A 7,619-nucleotide genomic window follows, 5' to 3' on the forward strand; every position below is an offset into this window, starting at 1 on the left:
GCATTCCAGGCAGAGGGAATAATGTGAGCAAAGACATAGAAATGCACAGGATACATATAAAGAAAGAATTCCAGCAGGTCCCACATTTTGTAAATAGGCAGACTAAGCGTGCAATGGTGAAATGATTTGTCTAAGCTCACGATGAGTGAGTGAGCCAAGACTGAGGACCTGTTTCTCTTGCCTCTTAGTCTGATGTTCTTTCTGCAATATCACTTTGCCTCTGTTTAGCCATGGAAAAGCAATGGGAATCACCTGTCAGCAGAGGGCTGGCACTAGGATTAGAGTCATAAAAAGGGTTGTTCCAGAATACCAAAATTTAGAGGACATAAAATTCAATTCCCTTGACTCCAAATCTAGTATTCCTTCCACTGCCTCTTCAGCTGTCAATCTCCTCTAAGAGGAAGGGAGAGTCCTATGAGTGAAGATAATTCAGAACTGAGGCAGAGACAGAGATGCCCAGGTTATTTATGTATAAGGTCAACATGTTCCTTGGGCTGAGGTTGTCTGTCCTTCAATATTGTTCATGATGATGCTTAACTTTCCAGTTTGCAGACTTCTTGCCAAGATATCAAACACACTAATATCTGAAGATCAGAATTCATCCATTAGGTAAACATGAGGGGAAAAGGGGGAAATTATGATTGAAAAAGAGAGGACCTATCTTGACTAATCCTCCTAAATGATGCTATCACAGAGGGAGGAAGCTCTGTAGCAAAGCACACCTTGTTTCTATTCTGTCCAACATCCTTGTCAATGATTTGGATGAAGACATAAGTCAACAGCATATTTATCAATATAGACACAGATGGGGCAGCTAGGTGGCACAGTGGATAGAGTACTGGACTTGGAATCAAGAATAGTCCTCTTTGTAAGTTCAAATCTGGCCTCAGACAACTGTGTGACCCTGAGCAAGTCACTTAACCCTGTTTGCCTCAGTTCCTCACCTGTCAAATGAGCTGGAGAAGGAAATGGCAAACCACTCTTGTTTCTCTGCCAAGAAAACCCCAAATGGTATCACAAAAAGGCAGACACAACTGAAAAATGACTCAACAAAAACAACAATAGATAGATATAAGTATAGATACAGATACAGATAAAGATGCAGATGAAGACAGAGAGATATACTCATTATGCACCCTATTAGACTTCCAGCTCTTGGAGAGGTGGGACTGGTATTTTGTCCTGTTTTGTTATTGTCCTTTGTGCTCCTAGAACTTGGCACAGTGCCTGGCACATAGCAGGTGCTTAACAAATGATAGCTGACCAGACTTGTACAACAAAATCAAAATCCCAAAAGATTTCAACAGACTGGAATGATGGGATACATCTAACCAGATTACATTAAAAAGAGATAAAGTGTGCAAGACCAAGCACTTGGGTTCAAATAATGAACTGCACAAGTCTAGAAAGAGGGAGGCATCACTATGCAAAAAGTTCATGTGGAGAAGTTACCATGCTGCAAGCTTAGTGTGAGTTAACAAACCATCAGCTGGAGAAAAAAAGAAAAGCTACCATGATCTCAGGCTACATTTAAGGGAGGGATGAAGTTCAGAAAGAGGGAGGTGATAAACCCATTGTATGCTGTCCTGGTCAGACAACATCCAGAGTACTATTGTCAGGTCTGGGGGCCATGTTTTAGGAAGGATGCTGACAAACTGCATCATCTCCTGAGGAGGCAGACACTGGAAATTAGGCTATAGGAGGATTAGTTGACTTGGTTGAGGTTTCTGGGGCTGTTTGCCTTAGAGAAGAGAACTGAGGTCAGGAAAGGAGGTTTCTAACATTTGAAGAATTGTCCTGGGCAGGAGAGATTAAATTTGTTTTCTTCAGAACTAGACAGCAGAAATAGTAGTGATGGGTATAAGTTTCAAGAAAGCAGATTTTGCCTCAGTGTAAAAAAATATATTCTTGATAATTACAGCGTAGGCTACTTTAAGAGGTAATGAGTTTTCCATTACTTGAGGTCTTCAAATTAAGGAAAAGAGGAAGGGAACAAGCATTTATTTTTTTAATTTATTTTTTATTTCATTTTATTTTTTTTATTTTTAGGCAATTGGGGTTAAATGACTTGCCCAGGGTCACACGGCTAGTAAGTGTCGAGTGTTTGGACTCAGGCCAGATTTGAACTCAGGTCCTCCTGACTTCAGGGCCGGTACTCTGATCAGTGCACCACCTAGCTGCCCCAAGGAACAAGCCTTTATTTAGCACCTTCTATGTGCCAGGCCCTGATTCTCACAACAACCCTGACAGGTAGGTGCTTTTTATGATTGAGGAAACTGAGGCAGACAATGGTTAAGTGATTTGCCGAGAATCATACACCTAGTAAATGTCTGAGGCTGGATTTGAACTTAAATAGTCCTGACTACTGGTCCAGCACTCTATTCATTGCATCACCTAGCCTGCCTCTAGATGACCTCTTGACAGGGATATTGTAAAGGCACTTTGTGTTCAAAGTCAGGTTGAAGGACTTATAAGGTCCCTTCTAGTTCTGAGATTCTTTGAATACCACTTACATTCTATTCAAGAATCTCTAAGGCTTACCACTCACCTATCCCACCAAGTCTAAAATTTGTCTATTATTCAAGGCTCTCTGTAATCTTCCTCTACCCCATCTAATTAGCCTTATCTCCTAGTGTTCCACAATAGGAATCACACACACACACACACACACACACACACACACACACACACACACACCCCATCCGTACTTCCCCTCCCTGGAACACCACGTATCTAATCTTACCCATCCTTCAAGGCCTAGCTCTACTTCCTCCCTCTCCACGAAGCCTTCCTTGATTGTTTCCTTTCCAGATTTCCTGAAGCAAATATAATTTGTTCCACCTAACTTGGGGATTAATCATGAGTCACAGCCTAGTATAACAAATAGAGCATTGTACCTGCAGTGAGAAAGAATAGGGTTTGAATCTTACCTCAGATACTAGCTGAGTATCTGACTCATCTATACTCACCTGACTATCTAACCCTAGGGTTGGATTTGATGACCTCTGAGGTCCCTTTCAGCTCTAAATCTGTGAACCTACATAATATCCCATTTAACATTGTCACATGTTTTCATGTCTGCACTCTTCAACTGGATAGCAAGTGCCTTGAAAGCAGGACTTTCTCCTGAATCCCCACGATACTTAACACAGTACCTGTCATGTAGCAGATGCTAAGATACTCTTGTTCATCGATTTATTGATTGATTTTTGTTTCTTTAACATTCAAATTCCACACAGAATAATTATGTCATCCTCAGTAGGGGTCTTTCCAACAGGCAGCTGATAATGTAGCTTCCCCAGCTTGTGTGGATAGGTTTTATGAGTCTATTTTCATCCTTTCCCACCTCCGTTTAAATATGGCTTTTGTGACTATGGTGAGATATTGTTCCAGTGGCATAGAGTCCAGGGAGAAAGGGCCAGAGTTGCTTATCTGCCTTGGCACTTTGGAAAGAGCAAATTTCTCTACCACCTGGCCAATCTGGGGATGTTCCCGGAATGGCTCCATTTATTCACAGCACAGATCCACCCAGGGGTAAAAATACCACCACAGAAGGACCCTCTCTAGCCATGAAAATATGGAAATGGATTGAGTGAACTACATACACATGCAAAAAACATGACACAAGGGTTGGCAAGATGGCCTCTTGGGGAGAAGCTAAAAGAAATGAGGATTCTATTCTTTAGCCTGGAGAACAGAAGGCAGAGGCAGGTAACAAAAGTACAGGGTGAAGATAGAGAAAGAATGAAAGAACATGACAGAGTCTTCTTACACCTGCTCTCTGACATGGACTTTTCAATCTAGTGACACCAGCATCACGGCTGTTCCACAAAACATGACTTACTCTGTTTTCTCTGGCCCGTCCCCTAAGCCTGGAATGTTCTCCCTCTGCTCTTACCACTGACATCCCTGGCTTTCTTTAAGTCCCATCTAAAACCCCACCTAGGAAGCCTTCTGCAATCCCCTTGAATTTCAGGAGCTTCCCTCTATTAATTACTTCCTATTTATCCTGCCTATGGCTTATTTTTGTATATATTTGTTTGCATGTTGTCTTCTCCATTCAATTGTAAGCTCCTTGAGGGAAGGAAATGTCTTTTGCCTCTTTTGTATCCCCAGCTCTTTGCATGGGGCCTGTCAAATAATAATTGTTGATTGATTGACTGATTGATTGACAGAGTAGGGGATGTAGGGTTTATGTATTAGGATGAACTTCTTGGCTTCAAGGAACGTCGTGGCTGAGTTTCCTTGAAATGGTAGGGGGAGTTATGAAATGTCTCCTTTGCCAACATAAGGAAAGGGGAAGCAATTTTGTTACAAAGAATTTAATTATAATAATATCAAGAAATAAGACTAAGTCAAGTGATCATTTAAGGTTTCTATCCTGCCCAGGGCAAGTGTGTATAGATTTTAAGAGAACTTCTAACTAGCTCACTGACAAAAATGGATTCTCTGTCTAGTCTTTGTCCTTCCTCCTCTGTCTCCCTCAAGCCCAAGCTCACTCCACCATCTGTTGGCTCCTTCAGTTTCTTGTCTGCTGAAGTTCAACATGCCTCATCACTGGCCAAGGCAGCTCCACTCACCATGGGATTGCTCATATCCCACCTGTGCCTTCAGTCTTTCATCTTTCCTGAGCTTGGCTTCAGCCACTCAGAGTCCATAGGAAACTGGGCGCTGTGGGTCTCACCACACTTCCTCACATGGTTTATGAGATCCAGTGATGAGTTACATCCACCTGTCCAGCTGTTAAAAACTCTCTGACTTGCACCCATTTTGTCTAGGCCATTATGAGCCTCATTTCAGTGTGTTCTATTGGCCTTCCCTTTAAATACTTCCTCTTCTGGCTCTCCAGTCCATGCCCACTCAGAGTTTTTGTCTAACCCTGTCACATCATTTTAGGGCCAGTTTCCTGTTTTCTGACCTAATCTCCAACCCCAAATTATACTTGCTAAACTTGCTGAACACAAATAGGGATCCCAAAGATTCTTTCTCAGCCTCCATTTTTCAGTTCTCCCCGGCTTTGGGACTGGATCTTCCTAAAAGTAAATATCGAATCCTGTAAATTCAAGGTTGGTTCTTGGATGTAAAGTTGTTTTTATCAAAAGAAACAGCCCCCAGGTTGTCCATTCCTACAAGTAAAAAGAGTCAACATAATTAACATCTCAAGTTTTAATCTACAGTCTAAATTCATGATCCTACAAGACATCACAGGCATTGCACCTGGTAGAGTATAGTACATTTTCTTTGGCTGTCTTTACTCACTCATAACTAGAGTCACAAAGCCCATTAGTATGGGACTGTCTCCCCATTGTTGGTGAGCAATGCTATGCTCCTGCTCTAGGGGTAGGTGAAGAGAGTGAATATAATGGAGCAACCCTCTCTCCGGTTCTCACCACCATGAACAACAAAAGTTTATTTGGATCTATACACTTATCCTGACTGCCCACATAAATACAAAATACAAAGTAAGGAAAATTATTAAATTAGTCTCTATGACCTTGAAGATCTTCTCCGGGTCTATTTGATGATCTTATGATCCCAACATTCCACATTCTCAAAGCTTGATTGTAAAACCATAGGCAGGCCAGCATTTAGCACAGTGTTTAGGACACAGTAGGTGCTTTTAAAATGTCTATTGATTGATTGGTTTCAGGCTCAGCCTCCAGCTAATGTCCCTCAATGGCCAGAGAGATGGCTGAACTTTGAAGACAACTTAAACTCAACATAATCCTCCACTTCATGTAGATTGTTGACTTTATTAAGTGAATCAAGAATTGTATAATCATGGAAGTGTTTTCTTTATTCAAGTGTGTGTTTTCTGGTATTGAAGTTTTTATTCAATGAAAGTCAGCCCCTCTGGTTAATGCTGAATATTATCTTGCTACTGATATGCAACATGGTATAGTAGATAGGATGTTAAACTTGGAGTCAGGAAGATGTGGGTTCAAATCCTGCCTCAAGAGACGTAGTAACCATATTATAAGGGACAAGTCACTTAAACTCTCTGTGCCTCAGTCTCCTCATCTATAAAATGAAAAAAAAGTTATATTCAATGGTCTTTCAATGAGAAGAAGTGGGAGAAAGAGACTCCCATAGCCATTCCTGAGGATCAGTAAATGAAAATGGGACTACCGGGTGAAAAGCCTCTTTATTGTAGTATTGCTAGAAGCTATGTGACTTTACTTTTCTGTTACATCAGAGCTAATTAATCCTATAATTCCAGCCTTTAGATTCCAGGTTAATCTGAGATATGTCTCCTCCTGCTAAGATGGCCTCTGCAGAACTCCAGCCACTTGCCCCAAGAACTTCCTCGGATCATGGGAGCAGTGCTATAGAACTCACAAGCAAGCCAAAATATCTGTTGTGATTTAAGGAAGGACTAAGGAGGCAGGAAGATCCAAGATGGAGTCTCCCTCATCTCCTCTGTCCCCTCTGAAAAGTTTCCTAATGCTGAGGAATGGGCTATTTTAGAGTCACCAAAGTTCAGGCTTCCAGAGTTCTAAAAGCTGAGCTAGAAAAGCCTTGCTCAAGGCCAAAGCTATCTGAGTGGACAACCATCAAACAGCCAAGTGCCACCGTTGACATCCGTTGGCTTCAGCCACAATTGTGGTTTCCAAAGGAAATAACTCATGCGGCCGTTGTTTGCACCTGTCACTCAAGGGAGCTGGGCCTTGCATAGAGGCATTAGAGCCCCACTGGGAATACACAGAGAGTACCTATGTTACCATGATGGGCACACGAACATGTTATTCCAGATTCCATAAATCTATTTTTTTCAGCCCCATCGATGTCCCTTTTGCCTTGGTCAATGCCATGATGGGTCAGGGATAATTTTCTACATACTTTGGGCCAGTGTCGTACATCATCAACACCCTGGGAACATTGTATATGTCATGGAGATGGTGAATTTGGTCTAAATTGGGTGAAAAGACCTCACAGCTTGCTTTAAGTGAGAGGGAGGGGAGATAGGAGCCAAAGTTGAAGGAAGGAACCTAAACAAGAAAGAGAAATGAATGGCCTGTTAGAGTTGGGCTCCTTCCAGCAATCTCCAGAGATGAGGGGGGTGGGGGAAAGGGGAGAGAGGAACTTTCAGACCCTGCTGAAGTTGCTAGGGCTTGGTGAACATGTGAATGAAGAAGAAGAAATTGAAAGACAGAAGGTGACAGGGACACAAGCATTCATAGCGAGGGTTCTTAAGTAGGGGTACAGAGGGGTCTATATAGAGAGTTCAAGAGGCTCAATGAACTTGGGCAGGGAAAAATTATGTCTTCATTTTTACTAACTGCTAACTAAAATGTAGCATTTCTTTTAATTATTTAAAAACATCATTCTGAGAAGGGATCCATAGGCTTCACCAGATGCTTGGATCCGTGACACACAAAAAGGTTAAGAACCCCTGTATTAGAAGACTCCATTCATTTAACCAATATTTATTGAGTATCTGTAATGTGCCTAATACTGTGCTAAGTTCTTTAAGGATTACAGAAAGGAATGACATGGTCTTTTCCACATTTTGTAGTTTTACAGGGGACACAAAAGATACATGTGAAAGTGAAATATAAGGCAATATATGAATATAAGGCAAATATAAGGCAACATGTGAACAAGAGCAGAAATGAGAG

The sequence above is a fragment of the Phascolarctos cinereus genome, unplaced genomic scaffold (genome assembly GCF_003287225.1).
Source record: "Phascolarctos cinereus isolate Bilbo 61053 unplaced genomic scaffold, phaCin_HiC Scaffold_2;HRSCAF=192, whole genome shotgun sequence".
Taxonomy (NCBI): Eukaryota; Metazoa; Chordata; class Mammalia; order Diprotodontia; family Phascolarctidae; genus Phascolarctos; species Phascolarctos cinereus.